Source organism: Parus major, chromosome 21 (genome assembly GCF_001522545.3).
Source record: "Parus major isolate Abel chromosome 21, Parus_major1.1, whole genome shotgun sequence".
NCBI classification, from domain to species: domain Eukaryota; kingdom Metazoa; phylum Chordata; class Aves; order Passeriformes; family Paridae; genus Parus; species Parus major.
In genome coordinates this window covers 278,777-296,266 of record NC_031789.1, presented here as the reverse complement: position 1 = coordinate 296,266, position 17,490 = coordinate 278,777, and the positions used below count along the sequence as shown (strand labels likewise).

Genomic DNA, 17,490 nt, shown 5'->3' with positions numbered 1-17,490 from the left:
GAGTTCCCAACTGTTGCACAGCACCCCCCAACTCGGCACTGCCACTTAGCAGAGCAGCTGTTTTAATAAGAGCTTATGTCTTCAGCTGCCTAATGCAATAAGAAAATGAAACAGGACAACATGGAGCCTAATGCGGTGTGGTGGGGGAGAGGCAGTGAGTGTTCCCAGGCACTGGAGAAGGCTGCGGGCTCCACGCGCGCAGGCGCTGCCGCTGCCCCGCCATGCTCCGCTCCAGCACGGATTTGCCACGATCTGTTTACACAATCCACTTTTCCCTGCAAAAGGCATGAAAGAAAATACTCTGTGGAGAATCTAGGAGGCAACATGTTCTCTCTGCAGCTTTTTGCAACTTTTCCTGCGAACTGAGCACAGAAAATGAATTCAGAACTCTCAGTGCTGCTCCGGAGCTGCATTAACAATGAGCGTGAGGCTGCCCGGAGAGAAAGGGGGGACTGAGCGCATTAACAAAAGCCCAGAGCGCGCTGGCTGTGGCCAAAGCTGGAGCCTGAAAGGCTCCTTTGTCTCTCTGGTCAATGCAAACCCATTCAGTGGCCCATAGACAGCAGAAAGAAAGTGAGGGTGGGAGGAAGAAGAGTCCTGTCTCTTGAGGGGATGTCTCCTCAGCTGCGAGGCAGAGCAGGGACCTGCATGGACACACAGCAGCGTTCCAAGCACCCACAACCCCGGCACTGTGCACAACAAATCCCTGCTGAAGACACGCTCTGCTCACACCCAACCTTCCTCAAGCAAGGGACACACATTCCAGGAACTGCACATCTAGCCCTAAAAAGCCTCCAAGTGCAATATAAATAGTAATCTATAGAAAATAACCCCCTATTTCTGAGTCTGCTGGCTTTTCTGCAATCCCTTCCTCCCAACAATGAGCTATTGTTCCACTCCTGGGACGGAGGAAATGTTTGTGTTTGTTCTCCGTGTCCTTCACATTTAGAGACCTGCTCCTCATTTCAGCATCCTTCCCCACCGTGCTAAAAGCACCCAGCCTTTTACAGTCCGAGAGAAAACACATTCAGTATTGACTGCACTAAACAAAACTAACACCACCTTCCTCTTTCTTAGTCCTACCATAAAACACAGCAGAACTCAACAGCAAACCAAAATATCTAGACATGATCAAAGGAGGAGGGTGCCAGTTGGTACCGGTGTCCCATTTAAACACGGACACATGCAACACCAGTCTGAAATGCAGAGTGATAAAGGAGAGCACCCCCTCCAAGGGCCTGATGCTGGCTGGGCACGTTTCTCCTCCCAGATGTTGAAAGAAGGGTACACACACACACTCCACCTTGGCCACACAGCCACCAGGAAGGTCCATGAGGCAAGATCCTCCATGTGGTGGAAGATGCAGCTGTCATGGACATTTTTGTAGCCCACATATCCCAAGGAACACAAATACTCTACTATAAAAACCCAAAGGCATGAATTCATGCTGGGCTGCTCCTCTTCTCTCCCAAACTGGGCTCCTGTTGCACACAGGAGCCTCTGGGCAAAAAGCAAAGTTTGAACGCCCTGTGCTTCAGCAGAGCCAAAGTTTTGACACAAACACAGACAAGGAAGAGATCTCTGCAGGGAGTCTCACCCCTGTACAAAAGAAAGTGAGCAAAACCAACCAAGTGTCTGCTTTAATATCTATCCACTTCTCTGCACCAGGATCACCCAATTATCCTGCCCTAAGCAGGGAGCTCCTGCATGCTCCATCCCCAGGACACACATACTGGCTCCAAGGAAACTGGCTCCGTTTTCCTTCAGCAGCCTCACTTGGGACAACCACACAAAAGGCAAAGCTGGCTAAATCCTCTCCTTCTGCACCACCCCATGAGCTAATCTATATGCTGCATTTAAACACTTCACTTTCAGGGACTCCACATCTATTTTTGGAGATGGCCAAGGGGCAGATATTTTTTCATACACAGAAGTAAACTAATTTATTTTTCCCTAAAACACAAGGGTTTCTTAATTGTAATCACAGCAACAACTTCTACAAGAAGAGCTTGAAAGATAAAAACTTTCTTCTCCCTGTGTTGTAGCTGAACTAAAGGAGGAAAACCCCACCATAAGCAGTGTTTTAATTAAACTGATTGACAGCCCATTCACACAGGCTACAGCTCGCACAGGATGCCATTTCATTTTGGGATTTTTCATTACAGAAAAGACTCTCGCTCTTAACCATTGAGATAAAGATCTTTTTAGAGTTGCTGATCTGTTGCTCCATTGGAAAATGAAGGAAGACCTCATTAAAAGCAGCCAGCTGTGCAAGAAAAGTTACTGTTCTCCAGGCATGCAGAGGGGAAATCCACTCAGAGGGACCAAGGCTGAAGACAGATCCAAACACACCCCTGGCAGCACAAAGAGGCATTTCAGACACACACATGCTCACACACACACTCCTGCCACTCTCTCCTCCTCCACTGCAGGAATATTTTTGCCTCCCTTGTTTCCTCACAGATGGGGAAAGGCAGTATAGAGTAGGCAGCTTGTAAAGAGGGGAAGAGGAACTTACAAACCAAGTCTCTTGCACAGCCAACAGCCATGGCTGGACCTGTGACTGCTGCAGAACTGGCAATTTACAGCTGCTCTTGCAGCACACCTTGTGTTTTTCCCCTTTTTTTGGTCAGATCCAATACTCTCAAGTCCAATTATCAGAACACCCTCAAAGGTGAGAAAGAATAAAGCAGCAGAGGGAAAAACAAAGAAAATTATCCTTGGGGTATAAAAGTGATTCCTGTGGTTGTCTTGTGCAGGGCCAGAAGTTGGACTTGATGATTCTTCTGAGTCCCTTCAAACTCAGGATTCCATGATGATCTGGCATGAAAACAGGTAATTCTTTGTGCACTCAAAAGTCCCGTGAAGGCAGCAGCTGCTACAATACACGAGCTTGAAACCAAAGTCTAAAGAAATGTGGAAACAGAACACACAAAGCCCTTAAAACACCTATTGCTGATTGGCAATGACTTGGGCTTCCACTGGCAGCTCTGGCATGATGAACAGCGATGGGATATAAACAGAAAACTCCTTTACACCTTACTAAGGTAGAGCTGCTGTGTTGGTCATTGAGAACAAACCCAGAGAGTCAGTTCTATTTATTTATATTTCACACCACAACAAGCACCACACAGTATTAAATAACAACTCCTTACTCCAAAGCTTTAGTGTTTGCACCATAGATAGGAGAACATCAATAATCTGCAGCAAAGTACACCCTGTTTCCAGATAAAGCAAGATGTGTTTGTTCTACTTAATTCTGCTTTTTACAGTCCAGGTAACACATTTTGAGATGCAATTATGAAAGCCAGCATTTAGAATAAATCTATGATAAAAGTTAATGTAAGAACCAAGGGGGAAAAAAGCTGTTCTCAAATATGCTAACACATGATACAGGAGAGCTCCAAGATTCTGTTTATACCTGAAAATTCATGTGGAACAAAATTAAGACTGAAGAGAAGCCACACAAAAACCTCATTAATGTTATCGGGGTAACTAGAAGAGCCCCAAGCTCAGTAGATGCCACTGAGCAGGTGGATTTAAGTCCCAGCTGTTGGGCTCTTTGCTGCTTTCAGTACAAACAGTGCAGCTGACACTCCAGGCATACACAGGCTTAAAGGGACCAGCAACACAAGCAAAACATGTCAACCAAATGAGCTTCTTCACAGCATCATCTGTAGAGGTTTCCTGCTTTTATGTTCTTTGCTTTTATTGAGTGGTAAACTGCAAAGAGGGTGATGCATGTTTTGGGTACAGAGATAACTACAATCTCTGTTCGCTGATCTCACCCCGTTTCACTGCCTGAGTCAGCTCTGAGATTGGGATGATATTAAAATATCTTCCTGTCCCCTGGCACCATGCAAAGTGACCCCAGAAACTCTGCTTCTCCCATGGAAATGAAAGCCTGACCTCTGCTGCCTGATCTACCTGCTCCCAGTGCTTACAGGTAGCACACCTAAGAACATCTCCAGAGCACTTTCTCTCATGGCTAACTTGACATCCTCAGCACTCCCACCCTGATTACACTGACCCAGAAACCCAAACCTACAAATGGACATCCTGGGCATAGCAAAGACAAGCCCAGCCTGGGAATAATACAGAAAAAAGTCACAATTCCAGCTGACAGATGGACAACTCCTTGCCTGAGGGCATCATGTGACAAACCATGCAAGCTTTGGCCTTTTCTGCCCACTGACACTGAGGGCTGCAAAGGGAAATCAATATTATTACTGGACACAACCAAAATGACAATATCATGCAACACCTGCAGCTGATCTTTACTTTTTGGTCCCTGGAAAGACCATTTTCTCACAGTTCCCTTGTATCTAAGTGGAATTTAGCAACACAGCTGCTTTGATTCTCTCTGCAGGAAGTGTCTAGAAAGTGAGGAAGCTCCTTTAAAATAATCCTGATTCATTCAGCTCCCATGGAAGTGACCCCACTTTCTTCCACTCAATCCTTCTGCAACCTGGCTTCTCTGGAACAGGAATGAACAGCCAACAGCCTCATCTGCTTCACAGACCCAAAGACTGGTTTGGGTTGGGAGGGACCTTAATGACTGTCCAGTCCCAACTCCCTGTCAGGGGCAGGGATGTTACTCCCCAGGGCTATGTTTCCACCCCTCCTGGCCTATCACTGTCTCCTAGGCTTTAATCCAGACAAACTTCCTGATTTCCTGAGCTGAAGATAGAAAGCTACAGTGAAGAAACAGTTTTGTTCTCACCTTTAAGGAAGAGAAAATGAAATACCCAGCCAAACCTCAGTTACACCACACATCCCCTGCAAGATGACAAAGGGCAGCTCTGCAGCACACCACAGAGAGGGCCAAGGCCTCAGGCTGGACATGACCCACTTCCCTTGAGGTACCTGCTGAAAAAACCAACGTGGGCAAAAAGTTCAGGACCTCACATTATGACACCAGTGACAACGAGGGCAGAACCTAAACTAAGTGATCAAAAGGTGAGGTTTAGTGCCTCACCAAATGTTTCAAAAATCATAGAACATCCTGAGCTGGAAGGGAGCCACAAGGATCATCCAGTCCAGCCCCTGGCCCTGCACAGACACCCCAGCAATGGCACCCTGTCCAAACCCTGCTGGAGCTCTGGCAGCCTCGGGGCTGTGCCCATTCCCTGGGGAGCCTGGGCAGTGCCAGCACCTCTGGGGGAAGAGCCTTTCCTGATCTCCATCCTAAACCCCCTGGCACAGCTCCAGCCCTTCCCTCAGTCCTGTCCCTGCTCACAGAGAAGACTGGAGCTGTGCCTCCACTGCCCCTTGGGAGGAAGCCAAATACGAAAGGAGGTGAAGTCCCTCCATCAGTAGCAGCTCAATGTTTTTACTGATATATCTGACCTGTATTTTGGGTGACAACCGTCAGTGCTGCAGTGGAATCCCCTGCTCTGATTTGCCAGGCTTTGTCACAACACGTTTACTATTGGATGTGTTATGGGGTGAAGCTGCCAGTACCAAACTGGAGCAGATCCACTCTGTCCAATGGCATTTGGATCAGTCTGCCTTCAAAGCCATGCTATGGACAGCCTGGGCAGCAGCACATCCCAATCGCCACCTAAAAATAACTGCATTCCAGAAGTGACAGTCAATTCTAACTCCATTACCCAATCCTGATTAAATCTAACATTCAGTGTATTTCTTAATCAACTTGCCTCAAGTGACTACCTTAAGGTTAATCTCCCAAAGCCTTTTTCAGGGGAGAGAAGGTTCTTCCACCATCTGAACACACCAAGGAGCAGGTAGAACATGAAAATTATTATCCACAAAGCTTGTTCTTTCCAAAAATATTTGGCACAGCACTGGGGCTTTTTTTTGTCTGTTTCATATAAACACAATGTAAAACGAAGTTAAAACAGTCTCAAAAATGCCCTTCAGCATTTAAAAAGGATCCAAACTCAGAGGAAAGAAAGCATTTTGAACAAGGCATTTCGCAGCATGGTGTAGCAAAGAAAAAAGTCCTTTGGATACTTTTAAGTGCATTTATTTTTGCTATTAACTGCAACAGAAGGGAAAATAAATCCAGTACCTAACAGAGAGATATCCTTACACTGCTTTCCTTGATGAAGTTCTTGTAGAGCAGCCTTTGGCTTCCAAGCATTTGGTAAGTGTTAAAAAACATATTTATGTATGGAACAGTTGAGCAGGGACATGGCATGCCAGCCCCCAGACCCCTAAGCACGCATGGAGGCACCTCTGCACACTGCAAACCTCCTTCTGGAGACCTTGGAATGCAAAGGGGCTGCCAAAAACCCTCCAGCTGCTCAGAAAGGCATTTCTGCCCCAGCTGATAACACCCCCGACAAAGCCAACCACACCCACCCGTGTCCTGGCAGTGCAAAAGTCCTCCCTGAGCTGCGACAGTAAAATGATCCTTGCTTGAAACAGTTAAACATGAAGTGAACAGAATCATGGAATCCCAGAATGGTTTGAGTGGGAAGTGACCCTAAAGTACACTGCAACCCCTGCCACGGGCAGGGACACCTTCCATTATCCCCGTTTGCTCCAAGCCCAATCCAACCTGGCCTTGGACACTTCCAGGGATCCAGAGGCAGCCACAGCTGCTCTGGACATTGCAGAAGGGTTGGGGGAAAAAGAGATGCACTAGGAAAAATTCCTGGGTCACTTTCTGAAGCAAAGCCACCAACCAAACTGATTTCAACCATCCCTGGGGAAAATGGAAGATGCTCATCCCAGATGATGGTCAGAACCACTGCCCCCAGAGAATGAGGAGTCTTCAGGGTGAAGAAACTAAAGTGTCCAAGAAATGAGGGAAAAGCAGGAATCTCTAATAGGAGACATGCATTCAAAGGAAAACATCACACACACTAAATTCCCAGGCAGTGGCCAAGGAAGAGTCAGGGGGAACAGAGGCAAATCCGACATGAGGTAATGTCAGAGCTAGAACTTGTGATGATCATTTAGTTTATTGAATTTTCAAGCAGAAAAAAAAATAACAGTGGTAGTCTCACACTGAAGAGCAGCTAAACAAGGCTAAGACTGAGGAAACCTCCTGGTAAATGCTGTAAAAAACATCCAAAGCAAGGCTGTGAGCAAGCTGGCTTGATGGAGATGACAAGGAGTGACTGGGAGGAGACAGCCAGGGAGAACAAGGCTTTGAGCTCCTGTCTGGACAGACACACACACCAGCCTACTCCTTTCTGGAGTAACTTTGGTCTATTCCAAAAGGAACAGGAATGGTTCTTCAGCTGTTCTCTGCACTTTTAGCTGCATCAGATGCTTGTGCACATCTAGTCTGGCAGGAAGAAAGAGGTTTTTTAATGAAGTGCCACAGAGCAGATAACACAGCTGAAGCCACACCCATTTTCCACCTTTCCCATTCTGAAATGCAGCTGCAGATAAAAGTTATTTTCAAATACTCCTGAATTTCAATCATTGAGCTTAAAATAATTTACTTCAAACAGCCAAACCAGGCACTATCTCATGCAAACTGAATCACAATCCAATGAAAACAAAGGTCCCCAAATTCAATGTAGCTGTCCCCTGAGTACCAGCTGAAACAGCAGTTTCTGGCCTGATAGCAGCTCAGGGAGAGGCTCTGACCTGCTCAGCCCCCATCGGTGACACAGCCTGATAAACACACTCTGGGCCTGGGCTGGGAAGTGTGGAGCCACTGCTACTGCAGCAGAGGACACCAGGCAGGAAACAGTCCAGTCCCAGCAGCCCCACCAAGAAGAGAAAACTGGGATTGTCTGGAGAGAAGTTCAGAGAAGTTACTTAACACACACACACACACACACACACACATGGAGTTACTTGTATACCAAATTTGCCCTGCACACACATAACCAGGTAAGGGCATTAAAACCACAAGAGCCAAAGCAGACTGCTATTTTACCACCTCATTCACTCAGCTGCATTTCCTGCAGTGTCTCCAATACTTCACACTGCGACCTCAAGGGAAAATGCAATGCCCTGCTGGTCACTCTGCTGTGGTGACAGCAGTGTTGTCACCCAGAGCGATGGTCCTCCCGGCAGCTGAGCAAGGAATTCTAGAAGGATGATTCTCCAGAGTGTTGATGCTCATTTCCATTCCCAATTCTGTAACTCCTCGTGGTTTTCGGCCCATAATCTTTATTTCAGCAGTTTACCAAAATGAAATGAAATCCTAAGTACCTTCTTGCCACATGCAGAGCTTATGACTTCCCCTGAGTTAAAATTCTGTGTCATACAAAATTAAATCCTGCAAAAGCTGGCATCCAGGGAGGGCAGTGCAACACTGCTGCACAAAAACCAAAGTTCACAGAGGGCTGCTGGTAGGACAGGAGCCCTGAGTCTCCTCAGTTCAACCCTCTGCACCTCTCATTTCCCCTCACAAGGAATCTCAGGTGAACACTTCACACACACCTGTGGTTTCACCACCACCACGGCCATGAGTGCCATCAGCTCTGAGGACTGTGCTGGTGACCAGTGCTATTTTACCAGCCTTTTTTCAAACTAACCATAGTTAAGACAAACACTGTGGATGGGAGGAAGGGAAGAATAAGAGTATTTTTCCCTTAAATGCTGATGTTTTGGAACACTGCAGAACAGGAATGGACCCAATTAAACATTTCTGATTATCCTAGCACCTCTGACATTATCAGGGGCTGCAGTGCAATCTGGTTCACCAAACACACTCCTTCCTTTTTTCTGGCAATCCAGGGACATTTTTGACCCGCTCACAGGCAGTGTGGATCCTTTGTCTCCCATTCCTAAGCAGACACACCATCTTAAACATATCATAAAAGCAAGGATGGAGCTAGACCACAAGAAAATGCAATCCAAGCCTGAGAAGTGAATTTTCCTCCTTTGAGGGAATATTTGCAACCCTCTCCCCCCAGTGACAGAAGTTCAGCAGACTTCTCCAAGAGCTTCCAAAGCATCAGTGACCTTTTAGGAGCTTTAGCTCAACCAGCAAGAACTCAAACTGCCTTATGGAGACCAAGACTTATCCCTGCTTTCAACATTTCCAAGCCTGGCTGCATTCTTCCCCCAAAAACTCCTTTCAAATAACAAGACAGAGCTGAGCTGACAATAGAGAAGCAGCTCTCCCCATTCTCTGTGTCTGTCCTGCTCCCTTGTTTTATTGCTGTGCTGCAGCTCCCTTCTCCATGCCCTTCCCAGGTTGATTAATACTCATCCTGGATGATATCTGGTAATTCAAGCTTTTACAGTGCTCCACACCATAACTCTCTGTAAGGCTCACACATTTCACCAGAAAGCTTTTTGCTGACTGTTCCCACTCCTGACATCATGGCCATTCAATAAGACATTCTGGACAGAGGTCCCAGCTATAAAACTCTCACGTTCTTCGGCTGCCAGGATGGGAATTTGGTGACAGTACAATTCATTCATTTATTTAATGATCCTACCATCAGTCTGAGTGGATGAAGTGTGCTTTGGCTGCAGCAAGGCAGGGAGGGGGCTGTGCCAAGGGCCAATTGTTTCGGTGAATGCTGGTGACACCAGGTACTGCTGCCACGGTAGTTTGGGGCAAAATGGGGATCATTTCAAGTTAAATGTGCTGCACAGCCTCATAACCAAATACTGGAACATAAAGGAGTTTATTTGTGCAGATGAACTTCTTCAAAATTAAAAAAGTGTTTTGGAAATGTAATCAATGAAATTAAGGCAAACAGCTTAAACTCATCAAAACAGGCTTTGTGATATTTGCATATCAGCAAAAATTAGGTCTTTTTTCTTTTTGAAGAGACAGACATAAAGGCACTTTGAAATTGACTTTAAAACACAACACTGAAGGAAAGCATAAAACTCAAGTTGGACAGGTTGACAGCTGAATGATTTGCATTCCTAACTCCAAAGTATAAAACATAGAGCCCAGGAAAACTGAATATTTGGAGAGAGACTGTCCAGTGACAAGTATTTATAATTGTGTGAGCACTATTGAGAAAGGGTGACACAAACTGAAGCTGGTTTTATATTATACAGCAAGTGGAACTCAAGATGTCTCACCAGCTCAAGAAATACTACATCCAGAAGCACATTCCAAATGAGCCTTGCCACACTAAAGCTGCTGAAATCCCCTTCCCAGTACACTCCAGAGTTCAAGGTGTACCGCGAATTTCACATTAAAAGTCACAATAAACAGGCTTTAAATGTCTTTTTGGTTTCAGTTCTTGAATTTCCTGCAAATGAGTGGCATAGGTTACCCACCCTCAGCTACAAGAACCCTGCTGAGTTCCCTTTCCAATATAATATATTGAGTCAGCCCAATGATTCAGCTGCACATTGCAAAACCAAGTGTCCAGTGTGGAGACTGTACATCACCCCAAACAGAAATTCAAGACTTCCAGAAAGTTTTCAGGCCAGATTTCAGCCCGAATTTCACATCAGACCTGACAGTTCTGTGGAAGATCTTGTGGCAGCCCCAGTACAGAAGGGTTGGCTCTCATCACTCACTAGAAATGTACCTTTTTTTTTTAAAGGTCCTTTCCTCAGGATGCTTAGGAGCCTTCCCAAGACAACAGCTGACTAAAACACCAAAGCTGAAAGTATCACTAAAAAAGTCTTTTTCTTTGATGCACATAGGAAGAGCCTCGTGCTTGGTCTGAAAGACCAAAGATTTCTCTCATTTTTGCCTCTTGGCAAGAGAACAAAATAAGCCCAGAAAAAGCCAGTTTTAAGGCACAGTAACTTCTATGACTTATTAGTAAGTCGTAAAAGAGGGAAATCAGTTTTCAGACCACCACTAGCAAAGCCACAGCACCAGCTCAAATGGATTTTCACCCATCACCAGTGACACAGACACTGCAATCAGATGCCTCTGACTACTCTGAGTAACTCAGAGTCAGCCTCATGTGTAAATCAAACCAAATCCACAACCATCATCTGGCAACCCCAAACAGAGCAGCCCTGCAATGTTTATTAGTTTCCACTTTTCAAAAGCTTTTCAAACTTAGAAAAATCTGTGTCATTTAAGACCTTTAACTGCATTAACTCCTCCTTGCTTGGCAAGAGCAAATTCCAAGGCTGGCAAGGAAATTTCTGTTCCCTCCCATGGTAAAAGCAGGGATGGTCTTTGTGCTTCCAACTTTTCCAGCTATTCCTGTGCAGATACTCTTACTCCAGAGCATGGGAGCCTCATTCCTGCAGAGCTCAAGCACTTGGAAAGGAGCAGCTGCTCGTTGCACCTCGACAAGTCCTAACCCATTTCAACACTCCACCGACAAACTTGGAGAGCACTACCAGGATCGGCTGAGGACAGGATAAGTTTTATTTCCAAGACACACATTCTGGAAGCCACTTGGCTTTTTTTTCAAGACTATCTAAAGCTCTAGAAATATTTTAACTCTCATGTAGATAAATGAACCACAAAGTTGTTACAACGAACAACTGGAATATCTTATTTTTGGTGGCAGAATTGATTTAAACCTGATACAATCTCTGTGTGGGGAAACTTGTCCTTTTCTCTCCACCTCAACTCAACTAAGCAGCCAACAAAGGTAAAAACAACTCCTCAGGTACAATCGAAATACAGAGCGTGCAATTTCCCTTTCAGGAAAGAAAAGAAATAATCATGCTGTCCCATTAACCTAGTTACATGTCCAGCAGCAATTTGACTCAAGTCCCATCAGCAACAGCATGCCATCACCTATTCCAAAAAGAGGGAGCACGCCCTGGGACACCTTCCAAAGATAAAGAACAAACCAGAGGAAAAACATGCACCAGAAAATTTCACTAGCCTAAAAATCTGATTTTGCTTTCCTCCCTTCGATCCTTTTCTAAGAACACATTCTATTTTCCTCTTCCAGCTGTTCCACAGCATCAGATCCTATTTGGGAGGCAAAACAGAGTCCAGGGTTTGGGAAGGAAAGCTGTAGGCAGAACTGCTTGAAATTGCAGCAAGTGTAAAACACAGCACCATGAGAGTCTCATCAACTGTATTCCCTTAAAAAACAAGAAGAAGAATTAGTTCCCCTGGTTCCTCCAGACCACGGGGCGCACGGCTCCTCCCCCTACATGTTCATGCCTTGGAACAAACACCAGTTTTCTCTTCCCCATTCATTCCAGAAAAGCTTTTGCAATTGCCAGGAACCACATTCAAGTCACAGATAAAGTTTCCTACCAAAGCAATGCCTGTAAAACAGTGATACTACCCATCTGTAATTCCCTAGAGTAAAAATTCCAGCAACTCTAATCATATTAGCGGATTTACACACAACTAAACTTGACAGTTGACTAGCCCTGAAATTGCCGGATTAGGAGAAAAAGAAAATATAGGTTACCTCTGTGTTCTAAAGGGAGATCTTCACTGCTAACTCCTACTACTAAACAAAACTGGAGTAAATGCACCAGCTCAACACATCCCAATGTTTGTTAACGACACTGAGAAGCCTTTCAGCCTGGAAATGGACAAAATTCATTCACACACAGATAAAAATCCTTTTACATCTCAACATCTAAAAGGGAAGTTATTTGTTCTGAGTCTCCTGTTACTCTCTCAACAACTTCTGACACAAAGTCTGTTCCCAAATCAGAGCTGCTCATTAAATACACATATATTTAAATGGATGAAGTAACCTTCTCCCACAGACTTCTGCCAGAGAACATACACAATCATGTCCTTGGATGTGAGAAGAAAATAAGCCACTTGAAATCACGTCTTTAGAATGATTTTCTCCAAGAAATTTCACCACAAAAATCTTACAAAGCTGGTAAAGTGACATATCTGCACTCTAACATGATTAGCTTTTGTCATTAAAGAAATTAAAGCTATTGCTGCTTGAAAGAACACTAAGATGTGCCAAGGCTGGGGAACATCAACAGGGGAGATGGCAGAGAGGGCTTAAGGCACTTAATTTTTTGGCGACATGCTCCCCAGTCCGTGCCCATTCCTCTCCTGCAGAGGAGCCACCACCACAGAGCAGCAGGGAAAGTCTCTTTTCCCAAGCCCTTCTCCTGCACCAACCTTCCTGAGATGTTTGATCTCCACACCTTCAACACTTCTAAACAGAAAACACTGCCCAGGCAACACGTCTGCCCCCTTCCCTTCATCCAGCTGAGATCTCCTTCCCTCCTCAACTCAAAACATGGAGAGCAAGACACACCTCTGACCTCAGCCTGGTTCCTCCTTCCCAGCTCTCACCACTCCTTCCCTTTTGGGAATGCTCCTGACACCTTCCTCACCGTGGCTGCCTCTGGCATCTGCAAGAGGATTTCCCACTGCGCTCCGGTGGATGTCAAAGCTGCACAGAGAGTGCCTCACACCAGAGTCACAACCATGCTCTTCAAGATGACTTTTGTGCCCAAGCAGCTTCCAAATGCCTTGTCCTCAACTTCAAAGTCATCAACAGATAAATCTCAGCGAGAAAAGAGCTGCTCCCTCGCGTAGTCTGGGAAAACATCACTCAAAATGCAAGTAAGGAGGGAAGATGGCAGTGGCTCCAAACTTCCAGAGGGGATGATGGCAACCCAGACCCCAACCCTTCGATGCAGATTCTCTCCTGGGAAAAATTATTGGGTACTTTCTCCTCCAGCTCGACTCTTTGTTCATGGAGAGACAACAGAGAACCCCACGCACCCAAATCCTCCTCAAGAATCTTGATTTAACCAGATCTCCAAGGCAGGCCTACTCTGGCCTGGCCTGCATCCCGACACTGGGCAAGCACTGCCAGGAACTCATCCTGACTTCCCACACAGCCTCAGACGTTCCTGAACACAATCCTGTATTTCTTGCTGTCCTCCTGGGCTTTGGGGAAGCTGCTTGCATCCAGAAGATGCCACCCAACACAGCAGGAACCAGCACAGCACTTCCTGAAAGGTACTTAAGCACAGTTAGCTGAACAATGCAGGAAAAAGTAAAACTAAATTACTGAGGCAACATTAGCAGAACACACGTTTCCTTGCACAGCAGTGATGGAATTCACACAGAGGTCAGTACCCCAAACACTGATCCTTCCTCTCTGGTTCACGGAAATGAAATTAACAAGGAGGAAGAAGAGGAAAAAAAATTAGTAATGATCTGTTGACACCCACCCTGAGCCTGCCACAACCTGCAATGGCCTGAGGAACACCCAGTCTTTCAGAGATGCCCAGTCCCACATGGAAACAGCCACAGGGATTGATTCAAGTCAAGCTTACTGGTGCCTGCACATCAACAACCAGGAACTCCCTCCCAACGTGAGGAAGTTGGGAAAAGAAAACAAAGCCCTACTGACAGCAGCCCTGAGCTGCAGACAGCTCTGATTTGTCTCTGACTGAAGAGACAGCAGCTCTGGGACCTCACCCCAGGTGCCATCCATCAGCCTGGCTCTCCCTTACAGGCCAGTGTTTGACTACATCTAGGCTGGGAAGAAACTGGTGACCCGATTCTATTGATCCACAAAATTTATTCACAGCACAGTTTTGAAAGAACAGCTTAATGTAAGACACACAAAAAAAAATACTTCATTCCTAAGTGTGAGAGTAAAGAACAGGGTGGAGTGTCGCTTGTATCAGAAGTACCACTGAGGTATAAGCACAAAGGCCCACAGGGCCCTTGCAGCACCTTTGGTACTGTACCTTTTGATGGAAGAAGTCTCACTCCAGACTTCTCTGGAACTTCTCCTGCAGAGGTGGTCTGGGAGACAAAGCCAAGGAGAACAGATTGGGGTTTACTTTTTATAATGTCCCTTTCTGTGTATCATTTCACCCTTGCTCGTCCTTTCCACCCAAATAAGGCTCAGACTCCAACTGAAGGCTTTATCCATACTGACAACTTTTGAGCACAATTTCAGCCTGAAATCAGCTTTGGCTGAGTACTCACCACTACCAGAGCCACAAAATTATCCAAACTTATTTTTACACAGGAAATTTAACTTTTTGAAGCCACTGTGTTAAGGAAATTCCTCCCAAGCATGTCTTGTCTTACAGAAGCTCCAATAACTTCCTATTTAGCAGGAAACAGAATTAATCTCACACCCTGATATTTCTGCTCTTCCTGTCCATCAGTTTCCAGCTTCTCTTTCTCTCAAAAAATATTTTCTTAAAAAATTCCTTCTTTCCCCTTTATTTTAATTTTCCCTCCCTCATGCCTTGTTACATGCACATGCTGAACACTTCTCTCTCACACAATTCTTATTTTATTCAAATTACACAGATTTTGTTTAATTTCATGATACATTAAGTCTGAAACCACAGATATTTCCAAAGTTACAAAGTTCACCAATAAGAAACTGTTTTGGTTTAAAAAGCCCAAGTCAGAGAAACCTGCAACTCTTTTATCTGCTCTGAGGTAACAGTGGCTCAACAGTTGTATCAAAACACAGAGAAAAAAAAGAAACCAAAGAGGGCTAAAAATAAGGCTGAACTCAGATGACCCCCTGCACTCTAGTAAATCAGGGATGAACTCTGCTCCCCAGGCTTCACTCAGAGCAGCACTGAGAGGTAACAGCTTTTGTTTATAATCAAACACAGGTTTTGGTGGAGGATAAAATCAGCCGAATAAGCTTCACCAGGACACCTGAATAAGCATCAAAAACAAAGTGTTTTGCTTCCAAGCACAGATCAGTGGTTTAGGAGTTAAGGAGAGATATCGGTCAGACATAATGTTTTCAAAACAGGCATGTCTAGAAATAAAAATGAAACTGTGTCATTCTAACCTCCACACTTCCACAACACCACCTTATCATTTCCATCTAACACTTCTCCCTCCTTCTCACCGTGTCCAGTTGGGTTCCTAGGACGGGCCACACTGCCACAGCAGTCCTAGCTCCTCTAAGAGCTCCTCCAGGCTTTCCAAGCTCTTTTGTTTTAGGCTGTGCTCAGAGTAACCCAAACTTCATCCCTCACGTGCTTCATGCAACACTCACCAACAGCAACAACACAACAGCACAGCCTCTCTTCCGACCCAGCAGGATCCCCCCCAGCGACACCCAGAGAAGTTCCCCAGGGAATGAAGCGCTTTGGAAAGCCCAGCACAGCCCCACATCCAGGCAAACTTCAGTCTCCAACTCTCAAGGCATCCAAGTGCCACGTTCCCTGATCAAAAAGCCCCTTCACAGACAAACCAGCACCTTGCTGGGAAGTTCAGCTGGGCACAGCCTCTGCACACTGGCCAGCATTCCCACTCCAACTCTTGGCACATCCCTCAAAACTGAAGCAAATTTTCCCTGAGCAACAGTTTTACTTACCACCACCCCATTGACTCTACTGACAGCACCTTCCCACTTATTTTATTCCTAAAGCACCGGTTGGAATAACATAATACCACAAATCAGGCAAAAATCAGCCAGCAAAGAGAACATCCAGGGGTTTTCACTTGACCCAAACAAATCTGTAACGTCAACAGTCTCATGATTTAAGCAATGAATTTGCTGTCATGGCAGGGGTGATTCTTGCCGGAAGCTCAAGAAAACAATAGACCTAAACTGATTATAAAAGGGCTGGGTTTTCCCACCTCCAAAATGAAAGTGAGAGCAAGAAAATGCTTACACACAGGGAACACAGCAGGAAAACCACCCTGCACTTCCACCTTAAAATCCAACACACCGCCAAACATTAATGGAAAAACACACTCCCGACCGTCCCTGCATCATTCCCGGGTAACACAGCACGGAGATATTTCACAAAGTGTGTTTTTCACTTCATAGCCCCCCAAAACTCCAGGGATGGAGGGGAAGAGAACAGCCGGTTTGCCACGGGATGCTATCGGACGCTGGAAACAAAACCTCAGGCCGGCAGGCACTTTCCTGGTGATCCCTGCAGTATTTCCCTCCTGACTCGGGGCCTACTCGCAGCACAGAACCGAAGACCTTTAAAAAACACTCACAGCCCCCGCCGGCCTCTCTTTGTAGCCGCGGCCGCTTTGGTGGGGGGATTTTGGGGAGTGGGAGCCTCCTCCTCCTCCCCATCACGTGTGGCCTGTCAGGGAAAGCCGCTCAGTGAAACGTTCCACCTAAGATTTATCCCATCAGCCAAGTAGGAAAAATAAAATAAAATAAATCACATGAAAATGGTCCCCAGCTGTAAATAAAAAAATTGGATTTAAATTCGCTTGGAAAAACAATAAAACCAAAGCACTTACCTGGGCAGGACCAGAAGCAAAACTGAAGAACGATTTATAATTAAAAGTTTACCCTTGGGGTCACCGCTGCTTTGGGGGAGGGGGGAAAAGGGACCCCCTGGAAAGGGCTGAACCTCCAAACCAACCCACTGGGGAGGTGGACGGCCCCCGTTTCCCCCATCCCAGCAGGTGCAGCCCCCCTTTGCAGGGGGCCCCACACACAAACAGACACACAAAAAGGAGCTGGGGACCCCTCAACAAGCCCCACCTCACACACCCCCCGGCTCTGCGGGGCCCCACGACCTCTCACCCCCCACCGCCCCCAGGTCTGGGGGGATCCCCGCAGCCCTCACCCCCCCGGCTCCGCTCGCTGTGGGGAGGGGGTGTCACCTCACCCCCCGAACCCCCGGGGCAAAGGATACTGTTGGGGCGGCTGTGGCGGCAAGGCCCTGATGTTGGGGTGAGGCGCCGGCGCCGGG

At 46.1% G+C, this 17,490-nt stretch overlaps 1 protein-coding gene across 3 annotated transcripts in view; it reads right to left on the bottom strand.

Annotated features, from left to right (window-relative positions):
* EIF4G3 (eukaryotic translation initiation factor 4 gamma 3) overlaps window positions 1–17,484 on the bottom strand; it is a 110,240-nt gene extending 92,756 nt beyond the window's left edge. For 2 of the 3 annotated variants that reach the window (XM_015648056.2, XM_015648043.2), the window contains exon 1: window positions 17,434–17,484. The gene's annotated coding sequence lies outside the window, so the exon portion shown is untranslated. Of the gene's footprint in view, window positions 1–17,032; window positions 17,254–17,433 lie in introns of those variants that run through there. The other variant, XM_033519328.1, reaches the window with a different exon arrangement.
* Between the last annotated feature and the right edge of the window lie 6 nt (window positions 17,485–17,490).